Source organism: Cynocephalus volans, chromosome 6, assembly GCF_027409185.1.
Source record: "Cynocephalus volans isolate mCynVol1 chromosome 6, mCynVol1.pri, whole genome shotgun sequence".
Lineage (NCBI taxonomy): Eukaryota > Metazoa > Chordata > Mammalia > Dermoptera > Cynocephalidae > Cynocephalus > Cynocephalus volans.
This window is the reverse complement of record NC_084465.1, coordinates 155974087-155998348: the sequence shown is the minus strand read 5'-3', so window position 1 is coordinate 155998348 and position 24262 is coordinate 155974087. Positions and strand designations below refer to the sequence as shown.

The 24262-nt window shown below is 49.4% G+C and overlaps 1 protein-coding gene across 8 annotated transcripts in view; it reads right to left on the bottom strand.

The window, feature by feature from the left end:
- Positions 1 to 24262, bottom strand: part of SEMA4D (semaphorin 4D) — a 125632-nt gene that overhangs the window by 81090 nt on the left and 20280 nt on the right. Inside the window, exons 1-2 of one of the 8 annotated variants that reach the window (XM_063100358.1) lie at positions 21381 to 21433; positions 10219 to 10291 (exon numbers count right to left, since the gene is read on the bottom strand). The exons of 3 other annotated variants lie outside the window; for them this stretch is intronic. The gene's annotated coding sequence lies outside the window, so the exon portion shown is untranslated. Of the gene's footprint in view, positions 1 to 10218; positions 10292 to 21380; positions 21456 to 24262 lie in introns of those variants that run through there. 4 more of the 8 variants (XM_063100356.1, XM_063100360.1, XM_063100355.1 and 1 more) reach the window with 4 other exon arrangements.

The window sequence follows — 24262 nt, the reverse complement described above, 5'->3', positions numbered from 1 at the left end:
TTTTCTCACTGGCCCAGGCCACAGCCTCAGGCCTGAGATGCAATTGGTACCCTGGTGTAGCCTGTGTCAAGGTCAGCAACCAGAGCAATGGGAAAAGTTCAGTGGGATGACCCCCACACCATGGCCACCATGAGGGTGTTGGCTGCTGCCTGAGCCCCACTGGCCTCCTGCAAGTCAAGGAAGGAGCAACCTGGCCTTGGGCTTGCTGGTCTCCAAGAGCCTCCTGTTAGATGCACACGGCTCTGCAAAGAGAATGCAAACCTTGTTCTTTAAGTCTCAGGAGCATACACAAAGAACAATAAGGAAACCAGGCAGAGACAAAATCTCAAAGGAGTGAGATGCTCAGCAGCAAGGAAGGGAGGAGAGGCAGGCGCCATCTGAGCCTGGTGCACAAAAATAAACTATCTACCTGGCCAGGGTTGTCATCCTCCACCTGCTAGAAATACAGAGTTCAAGGTACAGTTTGAAAAGACAAATGAGTTTCACTTCTGCAGGTCCCAAACAGCTGGCAAAGAATCAGACCAACCCCTCTATGAACTCTCAAGACACATGCACGGGTAGAGACGGAGTAAGGCTCTTTGTGGTTTTATGATGATCACGTCCAGCCCCAGAAAGGGATCAGCACTAGACAGCACCTGGTGTAGCTGCGGTCCTCCTCCTGTCTTTCTTGCCCCTCCCCAGAGAGGAAACGCCAGACCCCAGGCAGACAGGAGTCAACGCTCAGGACCCTGGTCCACCCATGTGCAAGCACTGTCTGCAAACTGTGTTTAACATAACACAGGCTCAACAGCAGGCAGGTAACCTTCTACAGCTCGCCTGCACAGCCTCTGCCCCACTGGGGACTCAAGCCCCTCCAGAAGGTGAGTCACAGCCCACAGCCCGCCTGTGTAGAGGCCCTGCCTGGCTCCATCCACCCCCAAGAGGGACTTCCCCATAGAGGACTTCCCCATTGCTTCATGAGTGAGACTCTCAGGGCGGCAGCGGGATCATGACCACCCACCACCCACCCAATTGCCAGAACAGAGGCCAGGGTTTAGGGGAGCCCTGGATAAGAACAGATGTTGGTGCTCAGTCTAGACACATGCTCTAGCCACAGGCTACGTGGGAGGCCGAATAAAGAACTTCAACAGGACCAGTGCAGTTCACATGGCAGGGGGACCGTCCACCTTCCCACAGGGCCAGGCTGCCCACCACCTTATCATTGACCTCAGAGTAGATGTGTCAGTTGTTCCTGCATAGTCTCCAGTCTGGCAGACAATAAGCCCTCCCTGCAAAGTGCAGGCTGGACCCCACCCACTTGTAACCGTCACTCAGGAAGCAGGCTGGGCCAGCAGCAACCACCAAAGGAGCATGAGCCTGGGGCAGGCGAGTGGCTGGACAGCCCTGGACTGCAGGCCTTGGCCGCTCCCCACCCCTCCCAAGCCGCCTCTGAGCTGGTGCTGAGTCCTGATGGGCACAGGACTAACTTGTACACCTCCACCTGCAGCACAGGTGTGGCCAGGCCATGAGAGGGTAAATGCAGACCCTGACCTCAGTTGGAGCCCAGCCCAGGTGAGGCCCCCCAGGCTCAGGCAGCACTGTGGGAGCTCAGGCACTGAGAGCGTTTGGGGAGTGCAGGGCACCAACAGGCCCAGGCAGTGCCTGGATGTCAGCACCCTGAAAGAGCCCAGGGTCAGACACAGTGACGTGCACCCCACCTCATGGACAGGCGCACCCCTCCACTTGGAAACACACACCCCTCTGAATGTGCACATGCCCACATTGCAATGGGCACACCACCACGCTCACACACCCACCAAATGCAATTGCACACACTCCACCCCATACACGTGCCCAGCCTGCCACAGGTAGTCAACAGTACCCACACCAAAGAAAACTCCAGCTGTGAGCATGTCCCCAGCATGAGGTGTTGTCTTTTCACCACCGTCTTCCCTCATAATAGACTTGCTTTCCATTTACTGCCTTAATGCCTTGGACTCTACCACTTGTTTAATCATCTTTGAGAAATGACACTCAACACAGGTGTAATTCTGCAACCAAGTGGTGGTCTTTGCTTCCCTTTTCACCTGGTCCTCCCTCCCCACCTCCACAGCCTCCTTTCTGGTTGACCCCCATGGCTACTACACTAGCGCCCTTATCCTCCCCTGCCCAGGAATCAGAGGAAACACACACGCACCATCCTGCATGCACAGGCAGGAACTCTCCTGTAATCACTGTATCACAAGAGCATTTCATTACACACCCGAAGCACAGTGAGGGGGCCTCCCTCAGCAGCCATCAACACATACTACAGCTGCTGCACAAGTTATCTTGGCATGTGGGAAAAAACAGGTCAGTAGAGTGCAATGGAGAATCCCCAAACAGAACCCAGTTTACATGAGAATGTAACAGATGACAGAGTTAAAGTTCAGTTCATTGGTCAAAGGACTCATCAGTGGCAGCACACTGGAAGGAAATAAAATTGGACTCCTCCCGCCTCACACACCTTATTCCTTGTTGTACAAAAGCATTCTAGACACGCTCAAGAGTTTAATTCAAAAATAAATATAGAAAAGAAAGAACAAATTTTTAAAAAGAGTTTAATTCAAACACACAAAATAAAACTCCTGCGAGAAAACCAGGAGAAATCCATGTAATCTTAACAAACACTGGCACCTACATACAAGCTATATTCAAAAAGAGTCATATTTGACTGCAACATGATTTAATCTGGATGACAAATGATACATTAATAAAAGTAATTAGCAAACAATAGAATTGGGAATAAATGTTTTCAAAGCAGAAGGAAAGAGGCTTAATGTCCATAAGCAACAGCTCTTACAGATCGGCAAGAGAGAGATGAACATCCCGTAGAAACAGTCACAGAACACAGCAGGTGAATCACAGAAGGCTCAAAAAGGAGAAAGAACACGGAGCAAAGACACCAGCCTCACCAGGATTCAGGGAGACGCAATCCAAGCAAGAACAGAGCTTTCACTCTGCCCCGCAGACCAACCAGGTGGAAAGACACCCAACTCCACTGCCACGAGAGGCTGCTGGGACCAGGGTATGGCACACACTTACAGGAAAAAACAAACTGGTAGATCTTTTCAGAAACTAATCTGGCAAGAGCTTTTTAAGAAAAAGAGACACACACCCTTTGACCCAGCAGTGCCTCTCCCAAAGTCTATGCCACTGAATGCAGTTCCCAGCATGTGGTGAGCATATTTATGGAAGCACTGTTTACACCACTGTTTTCCTGTGGCAGCTCTAACCAATTATCACAAACCGGGTGGCTTAGGACAACCAATTTATTCTCTCTCACTCCTGGAGGCCAGAAGTCTGAATCAGTTTCCCTGGACCCAAACTCAAGGTGTCAGCAGGACCACGCTCCCTAGGCAGGCCCCCGGGGAAAATCCCTTCCTGGTTTCTTCCAGCCTCTGGTGGCTGCCCACTGGCATCCCTTGGTTTGTGGTTCCTCAGCTAGTCAGCATTCTCCAGAGAAACAGAACTAATAAGATGTGTAAAGAGAGAGAAAGAGATTTAGTACGAGGAACTGGCTTATATGATTACCGAGGTGGATGAGCCCCAAGATCTGTCATCTGAAGGCTCAAGACCAAGGACAGCTTATGCTTCAGTTCACGGGCAGTCAGACAGGAGAGATTCCCTCTGACTCGGTAAGGCCGGTCTTTTTGGTCTATCAGGCCTTCAACTGATTAGAGAGGCCCACCCACACTGGGGAGGGCCATCTGCTTTATTCAGTCCACCAATTGAAATGTCAATCTCCTTCAGACACAGCCATAATAATGTTTGACCACATATCTGGGCACCCCCTGGCCCAGTCAAGTTTACACACAAAATTAACCATCATGCTCTTCCCTCCAGGGTCTGTTCCATCTTCACACGGCCTTCTCCTCTCCTTGTGTCTCCCTCTGCCTCCCTCTTAAAAGGACACTGTGACTCCACTTAGGACCCACCAGATAATCCAGAGTAATCTCCCCCTCTCAAGAGCCTCCACTTAATCACATCTGCAAAGACCCCACATTCACAGGTTCCAGGGATTGGAACCTGGTATCTTTAAGGGACATCAGTCAGCCTACAACAAGGGACAAAAACAAAAAAATAAAAGAACCCTGAGACTGAGTGGGTGGGGCTGGTCTAAGGTCATGACCCCACCCCACCCCACCCCACATGGCCAAAGAAGGAAACAAGATGCACCATAACGTCTCTCTGGGTTTAGAGAGGAGGACAGTAGAGGCAAAGTTTGCTTTCACAATTTTTCTAGGGCTCTGAAGTTTCCAGCACAGATGTGTAGCCCTCTGTGACTCGGTCAAAGGTGTGGGCCATCCAAGACCCTGGTGGCCACACCTTTCACAAGGAGGCAGCAGCAGGAGGAGATCATGCATGTGAGAGGTCTGCATGCCAGGCCTGCTGGGGAGGGAGGCCTCTCCTTCCTGGACACCCCCCACCCCCACCCCGGCACTCCCGCACCCACACTGCACCCTGTCCCAAAGCATAACTGTGGCCAGGCCTGGGGGAGAAGGGTGTTCCTTAGTCACATACCCTACCCTCTGTGCCCAGCCCAGAGGACTCCACAGGGCTCCACGCAGGGTGCCCTTGAGGGGCCAGCACTGCACCCCAAAACTGCAGATGAGAGGAGATTCTCCTGGCCTCACACACTATCCATCCCCACATGCCCCCTTCCTAAGTGGCCACGTGTCCGCCTACCCCTCTGTCTGTCCATCTGACCTCCCAACCCACCAGACCATCTCTCCTCTGAACCCAATCCTCCTACCTCTGTACACTGAGTTGTCTGTCCTGGCAATCACGACAGAGGCCCCCTGAGAGCCGGTCCATCCATGTGACCCTTCCAGGACAGCAAGGTGCAGAGCACTATGAACACATCTACCTGGCGGATGCAGAACAAGGACATCTCAGGTGGGCCTGCCTTCTGGGAGAACTCACGTACTGGCTCCAGCTGGGACCCACTGCTTGCGCCAGTCCTTAGATGTCTCCCCAACTCCAGACTTAGGCACCTAGAGACCTCCTCCCTTCTACTAAGCATCTCAAGCTTCACGTGTCCCCAGACCATGCTCTCACCTCCCCAAAGCTGAGATGCCTCCTCAAGAACCCAGCTGGAGACCTGAGTGGAGCCTCCCTCTTTGCAACTGCTCAGGCCAAAGCCTCAGGACTTCCTCGGTACTCACACCCCACTTCCCGCCACACCACACCCCAGATCCAACCTGGCAGCAACTCCCCTCGGCCCCACCTCCAAATAAAGGCCCAGGGGCCATTCCCTACCTCCATTGCTGCACCGTAGCCTACACCGCTACCTCTCTCCTGGACCTCCTCACAGCCTCCTAACTGGGTGCCCAGCACCCCAGGCCACAGTCCCTTCTCCCCAGCAGCAGCCAAGGTCCTCTCCACCCCCTCAGCTCCCGTCTCAGAGTCCCTGAGCACCAACACTCCCCATGCACCATGTCCCCTTGCCCGCACACTCCCTTATCCTGTTTTGGCCCATTGCCCCCGCGACAATATTCCACCCAGGGCTTGCTCCCACCTGCCTTAGGGCCTCTGCACCTGCCATTTCCTGTGTGTGGAATGCTCCTACCAATGCACAGGCCTGGTGCCTGCCTATGCTCAACCAACCGTCCCTTCTCCTCCAGGCCCTCAGTTTACCCTTCTAGAAGTGCCCCTGCCCCTTCTCTGCTTGATTTCTCCCCTTGCGCCCAACACCATCTGACCCACTTACATCTGACCACTGATCCTGTGGGGGGCTGTCTTCCCCAACAGTGAGTGCTTTTTCCTCAGCCCAGGCCCCACTGCCCAAGTGTGCAGGGCCTGGCACAGGAGCTCAGTGAATGGAGAACGAGGGCCTTGGAGGACCTGTCCCTCCCTGGGGGTGGGCGCTCTAAGGAGCTGCCGTGATCCACACGACTGCAGCAGAGCGGGTGTAAAACCACAGGCCCGAGCACATGGATGAGCACGTGCCAGGCACCCGGAAAATGACTTCATGAAAGGCTCGTTTCACGGCCTCTGGTGTGCATGACAGCATCACCCACATGTCCACTCCTGAAAAAGAAAAACGGGGCCTTTGTGGGATATAAATAGCCCGGCCACATGTGGGAGTGCCCAGGGGGCTTTTCCCAGGACTCTGGCATGTGCCCCTCCGTCTGGACCCCAGAGGCTGCCAAAGCAAGCACACAGGAGGTGCAGGAGAGGGTTGCATGGGGCCCTCCTCCCCTGGAACACAGTGTGGGCTCATCACAGACCCTCACTGACATCCAGGCTGAGTGCTCCCATCAGTGTGATCAGGACACAGCTGTGATGTGCACAATCGGCCACAAATGTGCTGTTTCTTTACCCACAGAAAACAAGGGAGAAGAAGCCTGGATAACGCAGGGCCTTTAGGGGCGGGGGTGCCCCATGCTAGAGAAAAACAATCTGAGTGGTGAAGCCCATTTCTTTACAAGGCCCAGCAGGCTACTTTGTAGTTGTCTGCAGAAAAGCAAAAAACAAACAGCACTTAAAGCTGGCTTAAAAGCACTCTCGAAGCCTGACACAGTGGTTACCAGCCAGTATTACCAACCACCAGGGCTCGACCTTGACAGGTGGAGACTAAGGGCACCAAAGAGTGTCTAGGTCTGCACTGTCTGACATGCACACCAGGTGAGCACTCATGTGACTTCGGATTTTCCTAGAAGTTACGTTAAAAGAGTAAAACCAAACAGGTGAAGTTTATTTTAGTAATAACATTTTATTTAACTCAGTACATACCCAAAATATGATCCTTCAGCATGTAACTAACACACACGTCATGAACACAGTATCGTCCGCTCACTTGCATGTGCTAAGTCTCCCCAGTCAGCTGTGAACCCAACACTCCAGGCACATCTTGGCTCTGATCGACCACACATCCAGTGCCCCTGCCACGTGTGGTGTCCACCATGACATCTGACAGTGCATGCCTATAGCACGGAGAGGTGGTGCCACCCACACGGAGCTGCTCATATGAGGAGCCAGTGTGGATCCAAGTGAGCTGAAGGTGTGGAAGCTTCTGGTCACTAAACTGGACCCTCAGCCCATGGCCAAGTCCTAGCTCAGGTCCAGCCCCTCACCCATGCATGAGGCAGTTGAACAACTAACTCTCCACATCCTGTCCTGCTAGAGCAGCTGTAAGTCACCCCATTCTATACATACTCCCTCTGTGGTGGCCCGCTCCTCCTGTACAATAATCTATATCACGTGGCTTATCCTCAAAGCCAGTCTTCAGAGAGTAAAAGCTCAAATCATTGATCATTAGTCAGATCAGTGCCTACAGGACCCTGAAGGCCCGTCAGGGGTGAGATCTGGGCATTTTTCCAGGTGACAGCCTCACAGAGCTGTAGCCAGAGGACCAGAGAGACCATCCCAGCCTTCTGAAATGTGCAGAAGTAATCACCTTACATTTCAGTGTCTTTAATTAAACCTACAATCATCCTTCTCTCAGCTCTGTGTCACACTGAACTCCACTTGCTCGAGATACAGGACAGCCGATGTTTCAGTTCACGGGCAGTCAGACAGGAGAAATTCCCTCTGACTCGGGAAGCCGGGCCTTTCAGTCTATCAGGCCCTCCTGTGAGCGCGACTCCACCGCGCTGAAGGTGAAGCAGCCCCCCGCCTCCGAGGATGAGCGCACACTTGTACCACAGGGAAGCCGGGCGGCACACACGACGTGTACTTGTTAAGACTATGGGACTGTTTTACACTAGCAACTAGCGAGGGGGGAGAAAAGAAAAGAAAAAGCTAAAACTCAGGAAGCATCAAAAAAACAACAAAACTCAAAGTAATTCATTTTCTGCACTCAACTCCCCATAAGCATATGTTTAAGAGTTTGGGGCTAAGAAAAAAAATTGCAGGCAAAATACAGCATTAAATCCTGTCACTCCCTGGCCCCCCAGGCAGATGTCCAAGAGAAACTGATCCTCCAGCCTCTGAAGCCCCAGAGCCCTGGGCTGTGGGTCCGATTGTGAGGTTCTAGGGAAGCTGCTGGCAGGTGGCAACGTTCCCGGCCACCCACCTGGCAGGCTGCAGTGGGCATCCCCAGCACCCCAGACCCATCTCGGCAGCCAGACCTCACCATCTGGTCCCTGCTCTCACCAGGGGACACGCAGGCCTGACGGTCAACTTCCTGCAGAGATCATCCTCTCAGGACCACATCCTGGACTCGGGCATCACAGCAGCAACAGGAAGGACAATGCCCGCTCTGTCCCCACACAAAGAACCCACCAACAGCAAAGCTGTCTGTACTGATCACTCCATGTTGGAAACTGTCCCTTTAAAGCACTGTTTTTGCTTCCACTTCAGTACAAGTTCTAGAATTCATGTCTTAATCATCCTAAGCATTTCCTTTCCAAATGGCCTTTTGTATGCACACTATTTATGATGTGAAAGCTAAAACCAGGGAGATCCCTAACCCCAGAGCAAGGTCTGCCCGAGGAGCAGGAATCAGAGGGCTGGGGGCTGAAGCCTGAAGGTTCTCTCCGTGGAAACGGTCGGTCAGCACAACCCAGCTTTCTGGATGGGACGAGGGGACTTGAGTATCCTGCATGTTACGACAAAAGTCACACCTGGAAACTCTTAACGCAACCACACCTGCATAAACCTTTAATCCACGTCTCCGGGACCAGCCTCAGAAGGCGTGGGCGTCTGAAGTAGATGCATCTCCCCCAGCTCAGGTGAGGCAGACGGGGTCAAACCCCCCTCCCCGTTTCCACTCCCTCCCCTATTTCCATGCCCAGATCCACCAGGAGTCAGGGCATCAGGTCCTTGTCGGTGGCTGGCCCCCAAACAAATCCAACAGAAAGGGCTCCTCTAACGTCCTCTTCTCTCCTGGCTCAGTCTGAACAAGTAAACAAGCCAGAAACACAAGAACTGCTCAGGCTGCCCCTGAGCTGAAGACGTGTCCTTCTCGGGGCTGCTGTGGGTGCCTTGATGCCCAGTGAGAGCAGCAAACCCTGGTTTAAGTTTGACAGCTGCCCACAGTGACTACAGGGTGTGAGGCTGAGGAGAGAGCCCACCCACCCCTGCAGGGCACTGACCCCTCAAGGGACACTGGATCAATATGCACCCTGGCACTGGGGAGCCCTCCAACTCTGCAGAGTCACCCTGAGTGACAGTCCTGCACAGGGATATGCAATGTGCTGGCTCTGGACGCCCTCGAGACTGTGAGGCGGGGCGGCCACCCACAGCCCCCAGCAGACCTGGTCCACTGGTGTGCCCAGCACGTTGAGCGCTTCTCACAGCCCGGGCAGCACTGCGCCCTCCAAGTTTATAGAGAAGGAAACTAAAGCACCAAGAAGAAAGGGCCAGCCCAAGACCCAGGCCAAGCAGCGTCTGCAAGGCAGGCGGACCCAAAGCCATGGGTGGGAAGGGGTGGCCTGGCTCATGCCCATACAGGGGGCTGGGCACATCACTTCACCATGCTGTGCAGGAAGGGAACCAGTACCTTCCCGGGGATGCCCCAACATGCTGATATGCCTACCATACACCTATGCACAGCAGGGCCATGCACCAGCACTCCTGAATCTTAGACACACAGCTCCTCACAGGAGTGACAGCAAGGGGCTGGCAGCCCTGGAGGCCCTCCCCAGCCCTCCCCACCCTCCCTGATCCTCCCAGTCCCACCCCGGCCTTCCCAGCCCTCCCTGGCCTGAGCTGCAGCCTCCCCCAGGCATAGGTGCTATGAGTCAGTGAGACAGGAGAAGAGCAAGCCAGCTCTTGGAGATCCCTACAATAGGGTGACAGACCCCTTAAAGACCCAACAGGACTCCTGGGCATACCAGTCCCAAGGGGACCATGGGGTGGGGGTCTGGGCAGGGGCTTGGCCTCTCAGGCACCTCCTCGGCCCCAGACCCTCCCTCTCTGCCTGGAGAGTCAGTGCTGGCCCAGGGTGTGGGGCCCACCACCTAACAAGCCATGCCCCCTGCATCACCTCGCTGGCAGCTCTTCTGTCCACATCACATGGAGCCATCCACGTCCTCTGCAGCCACATCCCCCAAAAGGACCATGACCACCCAGGCAGAGATGCCTGAGCTTTCTGAAACAGACTATCCTCCTCTGCTCTCCAGTGTCCACCTGGGCCAGAGCACGTAATGCACAGATGGAGCTGCTGACTGCCGGGGGGAGCACCTGGGACAAGACCCTCTGCAGAGCCACTGCTGAAAAGAACTATCCCTCTCAGGTGATTTCATCCCTCACCTAGTGACCACCGTCATCGAACATTTCAGCAACCAAGATACAGCTTCTTCCTCCTGTCTGGTGTTCGCAGAGTCTGAAACAGAATTACAAAAGCGGACATTTCGGCAGAAAGAACTTTGAATCCCTTAGAGCACACATAGACAAATTCCACCCTTGCCAGGCTAAAATGCCTCCGCCCCGGTTTCTGCAAGAGCATTGTGCAAAACAGCAGTCAGTCACAGAGTGCTGCTCACCTGGTCAGGTGTGGCCAGGTGAGGCATCACAGCTAAAGGACGATCACTTTAGTGATTTGTGTTGTCTGAGCCTCCCTGACTCTGCCATCTCCTTCAGTCCCTGGCCAGGCGCCACAGCAGAGTCAGCTTAGAGAGCGCGGGAAGGAGCAGGGCAGGTTGAGGCCTCACCAGAATAACGTCTGAGCACAAAGAAGAACTAACGACCAGAATAACGTCTAAGCACAAAGAAGAACTAACAACCAGAATAACGTCTAAGCACAAAGCTCCTGAAACAGCCTCTGATTCACAATCACGTATTAAGAAAATGTGGGTGCTGGCACTCAGTGTTTCAACAACTTTTCAGCTTTAAAATGAATTACATACTTAAAAACCAAAATCGGAAGAGAAAGAGGAAGAGGGGGAGGAGGAGGAGGGTAAAAAGGAGAGAAAAGAAAAGCAGCCCCAAAACTGCCCGAATTTGTGAGGGTTTTTTAATAATCTTATAAGTTGGGGAGGACTTACCAAGCCTCACATGTAAAGAAAAAACATGAAGCCACAAACAGAAAATACAACAGCCTCCTTCCTCGTATGCAAAGGGCTCCCAGGCCTCCTGGAGGAGGCAGCAAGCATCCCAAAGTCCCCCAAGCAAGGGGCAGCCAAGCAGCTCAGCCGCTCACATGCACAGAAACTGCAAACGGCAAGTTAAGAGGGGAGCTGTTCAATGTCACATATGACAAAAGAAACACAAATTAAAGCAAGCTGGTCATTTTCATCTTTCAGATGGGCAGTGATTTAAAGGTCTGAGCACCCCAGAGCCAGCGATGGTGCAGAGAGGCTGCGCCGTCCTACACCGTGGGGCGGAAGAGAAGCAGCAGCCACCTGACCGTGACCCTCGGGATGCTTCCTACTCACTCACAAAGATACCCTAAAAAGGACGTTCCTGCATCGTAGCAAAGCCATGAAAAGCGGCCTCAAAGTCCATCAGCAGCTGACCAAAGAGTAAATAAATGGTTTGTCCAAATGCCAGAATTTATTACTCAGGGCGAGGCGCTCTCCTTGTACAGAAACAGAACTGCCCGAGACAGAATGAAAACGTGGGCCACGGAGGGCTAGCTAGGGTAGGACGCAGCTCCATGTGTTGTAACATACGTGTAAATGGCTGTACACGGGAAGCAAGCTTTTGGAAGGACAAACGGGATGCTACATTTACATGCTTCTATATTGGTGTTTGACCCTGCACATGCTACAGACACAGCACAATCCCCTACTTAGCAGCACCCTACTTTTTTTTCTCTTGGGGAACCCCTAACTGCCAATTCCATGTGGTGTATGCACAGAGGAAGGTCAACTCATGCCTGGTCATGCATTGTGCTTCCTGAGCCCACCTAGAGGACTCACCTGCCACACATACACTGCACACACAAACTTACACAGAAACTCACATGCACACACACATGCACAAACACATGCACACACATACCACACACTAACATATACACCTGTGCACACACACACACACACACACACACACACACACACACACTGTGCATGTGCTTCTCCCCTTCCCAAAGATGTCTCCAGCCCAGTAGCCCACCACCTGCTCACACACCAGGGAAAGAACCTCCCAACTCCTCAGCAACAGACACAGATTCGGAGTCACTGCCGCTGCCTGGAGACCTCACAGGCCTCTCTGATCAGTGGTTCTCAAATTGGAATGTGCAGTAGATCCCCTGGTGGGTGTATGAGAACTAGATCCCTGGGCCCCAGTTGGAGCTGCCACCATGCGAAGCTCTGGGGTGGGTCCAAGAACATGCATTTCTAACAGGTTCTTGGGATGCCACTGCTGCTGCTGGTCCAAGGGCCACACTCTGAGAAACGCTGTTCCAGCAAACAGTATTTGGTCGCAGATGGCAGTGTCAGGGAACAGAGGAGGCCCATTCACTCCCCAATGAATGCCTTTGATCCTTTCATGTGCCCAGCTCCACCAAAAGTCCCAGCCTCCTGAGGACGCAAGGAAACACACAACTGAAGAAGGCAGTTGCAGGGAGTGCAAACTCAGAACTTGTGTGTGAGAAAAAGTCTTCATGTGCGTGTGTACTACCAACACCCCCAGGGTTGCTCCCACCAGGAGGGATGAGAATCCTCCTGCAGCCCGGGCCCTGCTCTACCCCTGCATCCCCGGCCTGCCCTTCATCCTCCCCAGGGCGCAGGAGCTGCCCCTTTATGCAGCAGGCACCTTCCTCTGTCACCCTGGCTCAACTTCCTCCTCCCTAGAAGGAGGGGTCGCACTGGAGGCCTGGCCAAGGTTTCAGGGCCCATCCAGCCGAACAAGGGAGCCCAGGCCAACGACCAGTCAACCAAAACAACACACCCTGTTCTGTGCAAAACTCTGGGTGACAAGCATGACAAAGCTGACTCTACCCAAGCCCTGTGCTTCTGGGAAACAGTGATGGGTAAGAAATCCCCTACCTTCTGTGTTCCAGAACAACCTGCTGCACCACTCAGCCCTACTGATCAGTCACAAAATGCCTGTAGCAAACCTTGGTTCACCTCCTCTCCTTCCCCAGGCCCCTTGGGCCCACCTGGGCCAGGAACAGCCCCTCCTGAGAACAGGCTCAGTGAAACAACCTCTGATCACTCCACCCTCATCCCACGCCCCATACCTGGATCTTCCCAGCCTTGTCTCTACTTCCCTGTGGAAGAAAAACCCTTTTGGCCTAACCCTTGAGAGGCTTGTGATCTCATAGCCAGAGTGTGGACAGCCCCCTGCCCCTATGGCAATAGTCCTTTCTAAGAAAATCTCTCTTTCTCTCTTTTCATTTTTTGTGGCTGGCTGGTACAGGGATCTGAACCTTTGACCTTGTAGGAAAGTCTCTTCTTACTAAATCTGGATTTGCTTTTTATTTGACACCTGCTTATAGATTACAAACAACTTGAAGCTCCAAAATGCGTTATACACCTGTGTGACGAAACTGAATGCACAGGTAAGATCTCTGCTTCCCCAAAGACTGGCACTCACAGGTTTAAACAAGGGCCCACCGGTACAGGGTCATGGCTCAAGAGATGGCTCAGGGGTATATCTGAGGCCCTCCTCCCCCAATCACAGCTGCTCCTGAGGGCCAGAGAGCAAGAAAAAAGGGGAGAAGCCACATCAGAAGAAAATCACACAGTTCAGATACCTGCATCACATGGGGAACCCTTCCCCTCAAACACAGAACTCGGCACACTGGGCACCTGATTTAAGCCAACCTCCCTTCGGGAAGTGAACAGTGGTCAGCAGGGCCAGCTACACATCACACACAGCTACCTATGTGGCCATCACACTGACGCCAGGAAGGAGGACATGGCCAGGCCACCCGCTGTCCCACAAACCCCACCATGGACAGCAGTTTCCCCAGATGGAAGCCTCTGCCACCTAATCACACACGTATGTGGCTCAGGGCCTCTGCTGAACTCAGCAATGCCCTCTCCAGTGCCCAAGTTTCCCTTTCCTAAAGTTACTAATTGCATAAGTGAAGGAAAATGTCATTTCACTGGCAATCAAAAAAATGCAGATTTAAGCAAGAGACCATTCGCCCCCTGAAGACAGAGGAAAGAGTGATGAGGTTCAACGGAGGCGGGCAGGTGTAAGCCTGCCCCATTGTCAATGGAAAGACTCTTCTAGAAAACCACATGGCAGGAACATCAGGAACCTTATAAGGGTCTGTCCTCCCTATGGGCAATGACCAGAAACAGAGACAGATCATCACAGAAGCTCTCATCCCAGTATACTCTTGATAGAGTGAAACTGAAAACATCCCCAAAGAAGGAGTAGATAACTGAGGTATAGAAAGCAACAGATTGGGGCCAAAGTGTGAGTGTCCGTCTTTCCCACATATGACCTCGAGCAAACGGCTGCAGTTCTGAGTTGTACTGGCTTCAACTAACCAAGGAGGCAAGCATGACCTGCTGCCCGCCTAGGACAACATGGGACACACCAGAAAAGCTGCCGGGATGTACCTCCGAAAGTTTTCCTCCTACACTGGGAGAGTAATGTACAGACAGAAATCTTGCTGTCCTGGACTTGACAAACCCCAGAGTCCCGGGGCCAATGCATATTGATTGAATAACAAATGAATTAATAAATAGATTTAAGAAGGCTACGGTGAATTTTAGCTACCTTCTTTTCCCAGCTGCTCATTAAACTTGGTTTGGGTTAGGAAGGCAAATACTCAGGCTTTGCAGGGTCCCAAACTGCAGAGGATGGTGTTGAAATCACTCTCTACCCAGGACAGTCTGCAGACCCAAAAAGAAATGCTTAGAAACTGTGGTGCAAACCCTTGAAACTTAACTTCTCAGAGGTACAGATATTGGGACATCTCCTAACTTCAGCCCGGAACTTAGATATGGCGCTATTATAACGCACAGTAATTAAGACCATTACCCCTATGTTAATTCACAATACAAAACCCGCAAAGCTGGTTTCTGCAGGGAAGCAGGGCTCCAGGGGAAGTGGCCACCCACGCTCTGCCTTAAAATAACACTGACTTGAACAGCAACAGACCATCCCATTAGACACGGAAATGTTTTTTCCTTGTGGCATATCCAATAATGAGAGCTGTGTTTTCTTTACAAAATAATTTTGTAAGATGATGGAATGTTTTAAATTTGAAGGAGCAAAAATGCCCCAATACCAGTCTATAGAAAACAACTAATGCTTATCACTCGAAACAACAATGAGCCAACAACACCTACTTAAAGCTGTCCTTGGTCATTTACCAAAAGTATGAACAGCCCATTTCTGAGTTGCAAATCTACTTGAAGTTTGTACGAATAATCAAGTCATCTTCACAGACAGGGGTCAGTTCCTAGACACTAAATCTGTTCAGTGGGGCTTTTGAGGGGCTCTCTGAGATCAAGTCCTGACCTTTATCTTTCTGATCAAGGTCATGACCACTCCTTTGTTGCTGATTTGCAGGGGGTAGCAGGGAGGGCACGACACCAGCACCAACCACAAGTGGATTCCACAGCAAGGTCTCTGTGACGTGCTTAAAAAACCACATGAAGCCAACTAGAGCAAAGGGCATAACTTCAGCTCTTACGGTCACTGGGATGCCTCCTCCACTTTCTACCTCGGTCACGGTCACGGGCTTCAGGTTCTGTATGTTTTTGCCAAATTTCAGAATCAGAATGCAAATCAAAAATGGAGGACGTGGCTTGTCTCCCCCAGTGAAAATTGCCCCCAAACTGCTCTGTGAGCCGTTTCTTCTCTTCTCTTAGATGCGCTACGCTCTCAGATGACCAATTACAGTATTTTTCTGAATCATATTGGAGACGTAAAATAATTAAGTTTAAATGTGAATTGAGTTATTTCATCAAGATGCTAACTGTGAGAAAAAAGAAAAAAGGAACAGCCAGAAAGCCTGCCCCCCTTCCTGGGTTTTGGAGGATGATTACAAACAACCAGGAGGTGTCAGGGACCCCAAGAGTGAGTCAACCTTAGGATGGCACAAGACATCACAAGTCCCACAGCAGGATGGGGACTGCCAACTCTGGCCACTTCTCCAAATGCCAGGATCTAGAAGGAAAAAGATGGAAACTCATCGAAGTAAGGAGAGACCCCTCAGCTGTGGGGCACAACACTCCAGCTTGGGGGGAGCAGGGATGGGTCCTTTTTCCAAAAGGCCTCGGGAACAAAGGAAAAGCCACGGACACCAAGGACAGAGTTCAAACCCACTGGTCCCATGGAATGAGGCCCCATAAGGGGAATTGACTGTGCTTAGGCAGCTGTGGAGGTCAGCATCAGAGAGAGGAGGCATCGGACCAAATCACACCATCGTCCTTCAGGTTTACGAGGGCACGGGAGATCAGGGGTCCTCAGCCTCCTGGGGACAGGCACCACAGGGGGCTGCAAGTGTCCCGAGGGCGAGGGTCCTGCTCACTGCCCAGCTCACACTGACAACTACAACACAAGCATGCTGCCTCCGACTTATACTGGATTTCTTTCTTTGTTTGGATGCATCTCTGGTTTGGGCACTATGTCCTCTCCACAGTTGTATACATCTCACATGCTTAATATAGCCCTGAGCACCCCATAATAAATACCCATTGGTCAACCTGGAGGGGCAAAGAGGAGCAGCCCAGATAGATGATTCATTTTCAATGTTATCACCCAAGATACGTTGGTCCCCTTCTGGCTCTGACCCACAGACAAGACTGGGGAAATCCACTCGTGGAACGTTCCTCCCTGCCCTCCAGGACGGGATTCTCACTTTAAAAAGAGCCCTTAGTCCACTGCATCCCACAGAGAACAGACAAAAGGAGGTGCCTAAGCCCCCTAGAAACCAGCCCCATCTGCAGCTCAGACTAGGGGTGACGACTGTTAAAGGGTCACTTAAAAAGTGGCCACATGGTAAAAATGTTACCTAACTCATTACTTATGGGAGAAGCAATGAGATGTTCCGACCCCTTGAAAGGAGAAGTCAAAGAATCACAAAATGATATGCAGTTGGCTGGCAACAGGAAGCTGGCGGGCAGTAACTGCTTAATGGGCAGGCATTGCCTTTTGGGGTGATGAGAATGTCCAGGAACTAGAAAGAGGCTGCACAGCACTGCGAATGGACTAAACAGCACTGAATTGTTCGCTTTAATACGGTTAACTTAATGTTACGTGAATTTCACCTCAACAATGACAAAAAATTACTTGGAATAAAAGAATATTGAAATTAATTCCCAATGGACACAGCCGGCTTTTTCCCTGGGGGAAGACAGACAAAATCCATTTGCACATCCGTGGACGAGGATTATTTGTACTGCTCTGGGTGATGACAACTCACAGAGCCACACAGAGACAGGTGAGCCCAGCAGCCCAAAGCTCCATTCAAAGGCTGCTTATTCCAAAGTCCAAGGCAGAAAGAGAGGAGGGAGCAGAGTCCCAAGATTTAGGAAGAAGAGAGATGCAGGGCTAGGTAAAGATTTGGGATGAGCTGGATTGCTGGGGCATGCGACGGAGCAAGCGGCTGAGGTGGCGAGGGATCTCAGAAGACTGTGGGGCAGGGTGGGGCTCATCAGCAGCCCCTTGCACTGGCTGCAGGGCTTTCCCAGCCTGGTGCTATAGCCGCTGTGGGCACCAAGGGACCAGACACCCAAAATGCTAAATAACATGAACCAAAAAAATTTCCCCCAATTCAAACAAAATCTAGGGTGATCACTCAGATTTGAGTTCATGTAGCAGTGAGGGTGGATTTCTTCTCAAAAATGTCTTTTCTTTCTGCCAATCTTGAATTCTTTCTGGGGCTCCTCGGGTATCTCTAAAAACCCATAATGTGACAAGGGGGGTTGCCTTGGCTCTAGGAAGCCGCCACAGGGCGTATGCCCCAGGTGTCTACCTCTACGACACCCTCCTCCAGTGTATGCACCTGTGCAGAGACACGCTGATGTTTACAGGCCACGTGAGCACATGCATGACCACACTTCACTGGGTACATGTGTACCCGCAATGCTGCTCAGGCCTCAGTGAGGTCCCTCCTGTCCAGAACACACACAGGAGACATCAGCATGAGGTCAGGCTGGAGATACGTCGTTTGTTAATATCTGCACACACTAACTTCTCAAAGCGGAGCCAACTGCACTTTTTCACTGCAATTAGTACACACCAACTAATTACAAACACAGCACGTGGCAATGGTATCTACAGCTCTGTGCTTTCAGATGAGTTTCACTGCAATTAGTAAACGCCAAGTAATTACAAACACAGCACAAAGGAATGGTGTCTGCAGCTCTGCAGGTCTGTGCTATGAGGTGAGTTCTAATCTCCTGTGAAGCCAGCGAGGTGACTGTAGATCCCAAACTTTCATCACTGAGTTCACATGAAGGTGACAGATACGAACAAAACGTCAATGACCAGAACCTTCTTCAAGGGCACTGCCCCATCTCCACAGCACTCTCATTACTATCTAACTAGAAGGTTCTAAGCCACCAGCTCCAGAAGGCACAAGCCCTGGAGGGTTTGGTTACTGTTTTACAAGCAATCAGAATAGAAACTAAAATGTCACCAACCTCCGGGAAAGAAACAATTATTAATCCACAGCGTTCACAACCCTATGTGTGAAAATTAACTGGGGTTTTCCCTCTGTTGTTAAGGCTGAAAAATTTCCATGACCAGAAATGGGCACTCCTCTCCTGGTGTGGCTCCAGCTCACGCCTCATGCCCACCTCCTTCCTGGTGGCCATGCGTGGATGCGGACGCGGACCTGTGATTCACTCCCTGGTACGAGCACGTGCCCCATCCTGCTGTTCCTGCCCTTCCATCACAGCTGCCAATCTCCTGACACCACAGGGCTGGGATGACCTCATGATCCCACGAAAAGGTCAAGAAAGAGAAAACACACCTAATGCCCCAAAGTCCTCACGCCACATTCTCAGAGCTCGCAGCCAGATGATTCCTACAATTTGGCCCCAAAGGAGACTAGGATAGTGAATTCCAGAAGGATGCACACCCAAATGCGGCTCTCTCAGTAGAGCTGATTTAATTTCCCTCCTTTGGTCCATCTGTACTTCCTACAGTAAACACGCGATACTTGTATAGTAAGGGGAAATCATACTCAGGAAAGTCGCAGTTCTTATAAACTGCTGCAAGGACATGACCACAACATAGCAGCTCTCCCTTACCCACAGTTTCGCTTTCTGAGGTTTTAGCTACCTGCAGTCAACCAAGGTCTGAAAACAGAACTTGATGAGATGAGCAGGCTTGGTATCTACCATCTCTCATCACAAGAAGGGCCAGCACAGTACAATTAGGTACTCTGAGAGAGGGAGAGACTGCATTCACATAACTTTATTACAGTGCACTGTTATCACTGTTCTACTTTATTACTGTTGTTAATCTGTATGCCTAATTTATAAATTAAACTTTATCATAGGTATGTATGCACAGGAAAAAACAGTGTATGTAGGGTTCAGCACTATCCGCAGTTTCAGGCTTTCATTGGGGGTCCCGGAACATATCCCCCACGGATAAGGGGGGACCGCTGCAGAGGCAGGGAAGGCTGGCATCTCGCACATCCTGCGATCTCAGGCTTGCAGAGCAGCCCTCCCAGCTCCTGAGAGCTGTCAGAGCATGTAGGGTGGGAGCCACAGTACATAACGCCTAAAACATCTTTACCTAATCAGGCCGTGAACACCTACATCACACACCCGTGCGGCAACACCAGACACACAGCGCAGACAAGCAGCAGAAAGAGAATGACAGCCTGAGCCCTTACAAAACAGCAGGTCCAGGACAGTCACAGTGTCAGGCCTAGTCATCCAAAGGACTCACCATCACTGAGAAAACTCAGTACCCCACAATGGCCCTGGGGTCCACACGGGACCACTCTTCACCCTCTCTGTAACAGGTATTTCCAAACCCTCTGTCTTTGCAAAAACCTATTTTCCTTTTATTGCTCATAAATCACTCCGCTGTTTTAAAGCCCAGCACGACACAGGTTTTTTAATTAAACGAAGCAAAATTAATCTTGCTTGAAGAGTTACTAAAAAACTGTGACCTTTTTCCTCACATAAGAAGATGTTACAGTATCAGGGTCAAGAAACCAAAATCCACAGCTTGTGCCATTCAAAAAATGTCTACTTTACAGTTTAAAAGGGACAAAAGAAGACAACATATATAAAAGGATATCAACTATCTTCAATCAGTCCTCAATCCCACCAAATAAACAACAAAGCAATCTCTGCTTAACATCCCATTAAAACATACTACTCCATTTTGGCCTTATTTTGCCTGGGTTTTTTAAGTAGGCTAACTTGTGGTCTTTATTGGAAACAGACAAAACAAAAACAAACCAATATCTACTAACACCACTCAGAACAACCCTCTCAAACACCACGAACAAGGGGTGAAATCTCAGCCCCACTGCAGGGGAAGCTGCAGGCTTCTCGCTCTGGTACAAAAGTGGCCCAATCCTCCCTGTGTGTAACTGCTCCCAGGCAGCGACCTGGCACTTCTGGAGACTCTGAAGTCATGTAGGTCACTGGGGTGCTGCGTATTAAATTACCACTCTTGGGCACCAAATGCTACCTCAGGGCTTAAAAGCCTTAATGATCCTCCTAACACACCTCATTTGCTATTCCCCAGGGAGCACCATATAAATCAAGAGGATCCAGCCAAATGAGATTTGATAACACTTACAGACATAGAGATTAAACAAAGGCTGTGTTTAAAACATGAGGTCTGAGGTCCCCAGTAAGATCGTACATTCCCAATTCCCACCGTCAGGAAAGAAAGATGTTCTCACTACAGACTTCACAGACATTAAAGGGAAAACTGTTTACAACTCTACACACATAAAGTCAACAACTTAGAGGAAATGATCAAATTTCTCAATAACTACAAACTACACATAATGCACCCAAGATGAAACAGATAACCTGAACAATATTATAAATACTAAGGAAATTGAATACATAATTTAAAACCTTCTGAAAGACATCTGAAGAGGCCCAGATGGTTTTACTGGCAAATTCTATCAAACGTAAGGAAAAAATAACAGCAATTATATATAATCTCTTCCAGAATACAGAAAATGAAGAAACATCTCCCAACTTAAACGAGGCCAGCATTACCCTGACAGCAAAGCCAGACAAAGACAGTACAAGATTACAGAACACCATCTCATGAACACAGACGCAAAATTCCTCAACAAAATATTAGCAAACTGAATCCGGCAACATGCAAAAATAATACACCACAAACAAATGAAGTTTATTCTGGAATGTAAGGCTGGTTCAATATTTCTAAAAAAATCAATAAACGTAATCCACCATATTAACAAAAGAAAAAGAACACCGGCACATCAATTTGTGTAGAAAAAGCATATGAAAAATTCAAAAACCATTCATGATAAAAACTTTCAGCAAAGCAGGAACGGAAGGAAACTCTCTCCACCTGATAGAGGGTATCTATGAAACACTCACAGTTCATGTCATGCTCAAGGGTGAGAGACTGAAGGCTTTCCACATGAAATCAGGAATAACACAAGAATGTCCACTCTCACCGCTTCTCAACATTGCACTGGAAGTCCTGGCTAGTGAAACGAGGCAAGAAAAAGAAATAAAAGGCAGATTAGAAAGGAAGAAATAAAACAGCCTATTCACAGACAACATGATTGCTTATGCAGAAAATTCCAAGGAATTTTTTTTAACATAAAAACTCTTAGAACTAAGAAGCGAGTTTGACAAAGTCAGAGGGTACAAGGTCAACAACATAAAATTAGTCATTTCTATGAATTCTCTATCAAATTTGGTAACTTGATAAATTAAACTTCATCAAAATTAAAGTTCTTTTGCTTTGTAAGAGAATTAAAAGACAAGGTATAGACTGGGAGAAAATATTTACAAATCACGTACCTGACAAAGAACTTGTATTTAGAATACATAAAGAACTCTTAAAACTCAACAGCAAGAAAATAAACAACCCAATTAAAATCTGGGGTAAAGACCGGAACAGATACTTCACCAAAGAGAATATACAGATGGCAAATAAGCCCATGAAAAGATGTTTAACATCATTAGCCATTAGGAAAAGCAAATCAAAACCACCATGAGACGCACTGTGCACATACTAGAAAGGCTTAAAAACAAACAAACTACCAATATCCTGTATTGGTGAGCATGCACAGCAACACTGCTGGTGAAAACGTAAAACGGTACGGCCACTCGAGAAAAGATTGTGGCAGTTTCTTATAAAGTTAAACACAGATTTACCATATGACCCAGGAATCCTACTCCTGGGTATTTATCCTAAGGAAACGAAACCATATTTTCACAGGAAAGCCTGCACACAAACGTTTACAGCAGCTCTATTCAAGCACACAATGGAATCCTGCTCAGTGATAAAAAAGAACTATCAACCACACAACAACCTGAATGAGCCTCGAAGGCATCACAGTGGGTAAAAGAAGCAAACCTTAAAAGGCTACGTGCTACGTGGTTCCACGCAGATGACATTCTCGAAAAGGTATACTATAGGGAACAAAGAACAAATCAGGAACAAATCAGAAACAAAGAACAGATCAGGAGTTGTAAGTGGCTGGAGGTGGGAGGGTCTGAATATAAAGGGCAAGAACAGGGAAATTTGGGGGGGGAATGGAACTTTTCAGTATCTTAATTGTGGTCGTGGTTGCACATGTCTTAAAACTCATAGAACTGTACACCAAAATCATCATTCTTGCTGTGTACTGATTTAAAATATAAAGGAAAAGGAAGAAAATAAAGTGACTGCATCGATTTGACTGAAATGTTTTTTAAAATACCTTTATTTTTTAGCCAGATACAAAAGGACAAATACTGATAATTCCACTCATACAAAGTACCTAAAACGGTCAAATTCATAGAGACAGAAAGTAGAATAAGGGTTGCTGGAGACTGGGGAGCTAGTGTTGAAGGAGGACAAAGTTTCAGTTTGGGGAGATGAAAAGTTCTGGAGATGGATGCTGGTGATGGCTGCCCAACGGTGTGAAAGTACTTAATTCCACTGAACTCTACACTTAAATATGGTTAAAATGGCAAATTACATGTTATGCGCATTTTACCACAATAAAAAAAACACCTTATTTTTCCATCAGAAAAGAAGATTTACGAAATTGTATTTATATAAAAATAAAACAATAAAGGAAGTTCAAAAAGCAAAAAGCTGGAGTCCCTCCTGACTATGCTCTCCAGAGACCATCACTGTTGACAATTTGCTGCACACATTCCAGACTTTTCCCTGCACTTATCCTGCACTTCGGCTTACGTACACATGGGAGCAGGGGATTTCAGTCCCATACAGAGGCCTCAAGTCCATTCATTCAATCCTTTTGACTTGAAAAGAACCATGCTCTTTGCTTCCCACAAGAGGCAACCAAAAAATAAGTAAAAATACATCCTAGGCCTGCACAAGCAGCTTTCATTTTTAGCCAAACTGTCTTTTGAGCTGACCAGAACCCTAAAAAGACACGAATGCGGAGAGAGGGCTGCGGAGACCCTGGGCCGTTAAGTCAGTTACTGAAGTTGGGATGTCTTCCTCAGGTCCTCCCTGACGATCACCTGGGCAAGCGGGGTAGAGAGAAGGGGGTGCTGCACCCACAGAGGTATTCCGGATCCCCTGAGGACTGGCGCTGCATGGTCCCTGTCCCAGCCACTCTGCAGACCCACGGGCACCAGGTTCTGGCCACAAGCCCTCCCATCACCCTCCACTGGCTGCCAAGAAACTTCACTCCAATGATGTCCAAATGTAAATTGCGGCTTCTAGACACCTGGCACCAAAAAACCCCAAAGATAAACACAGTCTGACTCATTTACCCAGCTCTGTGCATCGCAAGCATTTCAGAGTAATTAACCTTCCTTTAAACCCTGTGTTTGTGGCTGAGTTAAGAAATCACTAGCATTTTCATCCAAATAAGAACATCACAAAGATTATGCTGGAAAAACAAAATATAAACAGATCCAAATGTTTCCATGTTCTTAATTTCCAGCCATATTCCTTTGTACACACAGATGAAAGAACCAAGTAAATAATCTACATAAACTGCGTTTAAATTAGTTTCTCTTTCTCAATGGTTAGAAGAACTACACTGACCTGCAGAATCCAGTCAATCGAGCTTCAGAACCTGTGAACTCTTTTTTTAAAAAGTGTGCATACTCCATTGCCCTTTTCAAGTGTTACAATTCCAAGCACATCCTGGCTAACTACAAGGGCTAAAACTTGGAATATTGTTACACCACTCTCCTCCAAGCCTCTTCTTTCTGACAGACACAGTCCCTCAAAGAGAAAAATGTCCCACAGAATCTTCACTTCACCACCACGTTCCTCCTGC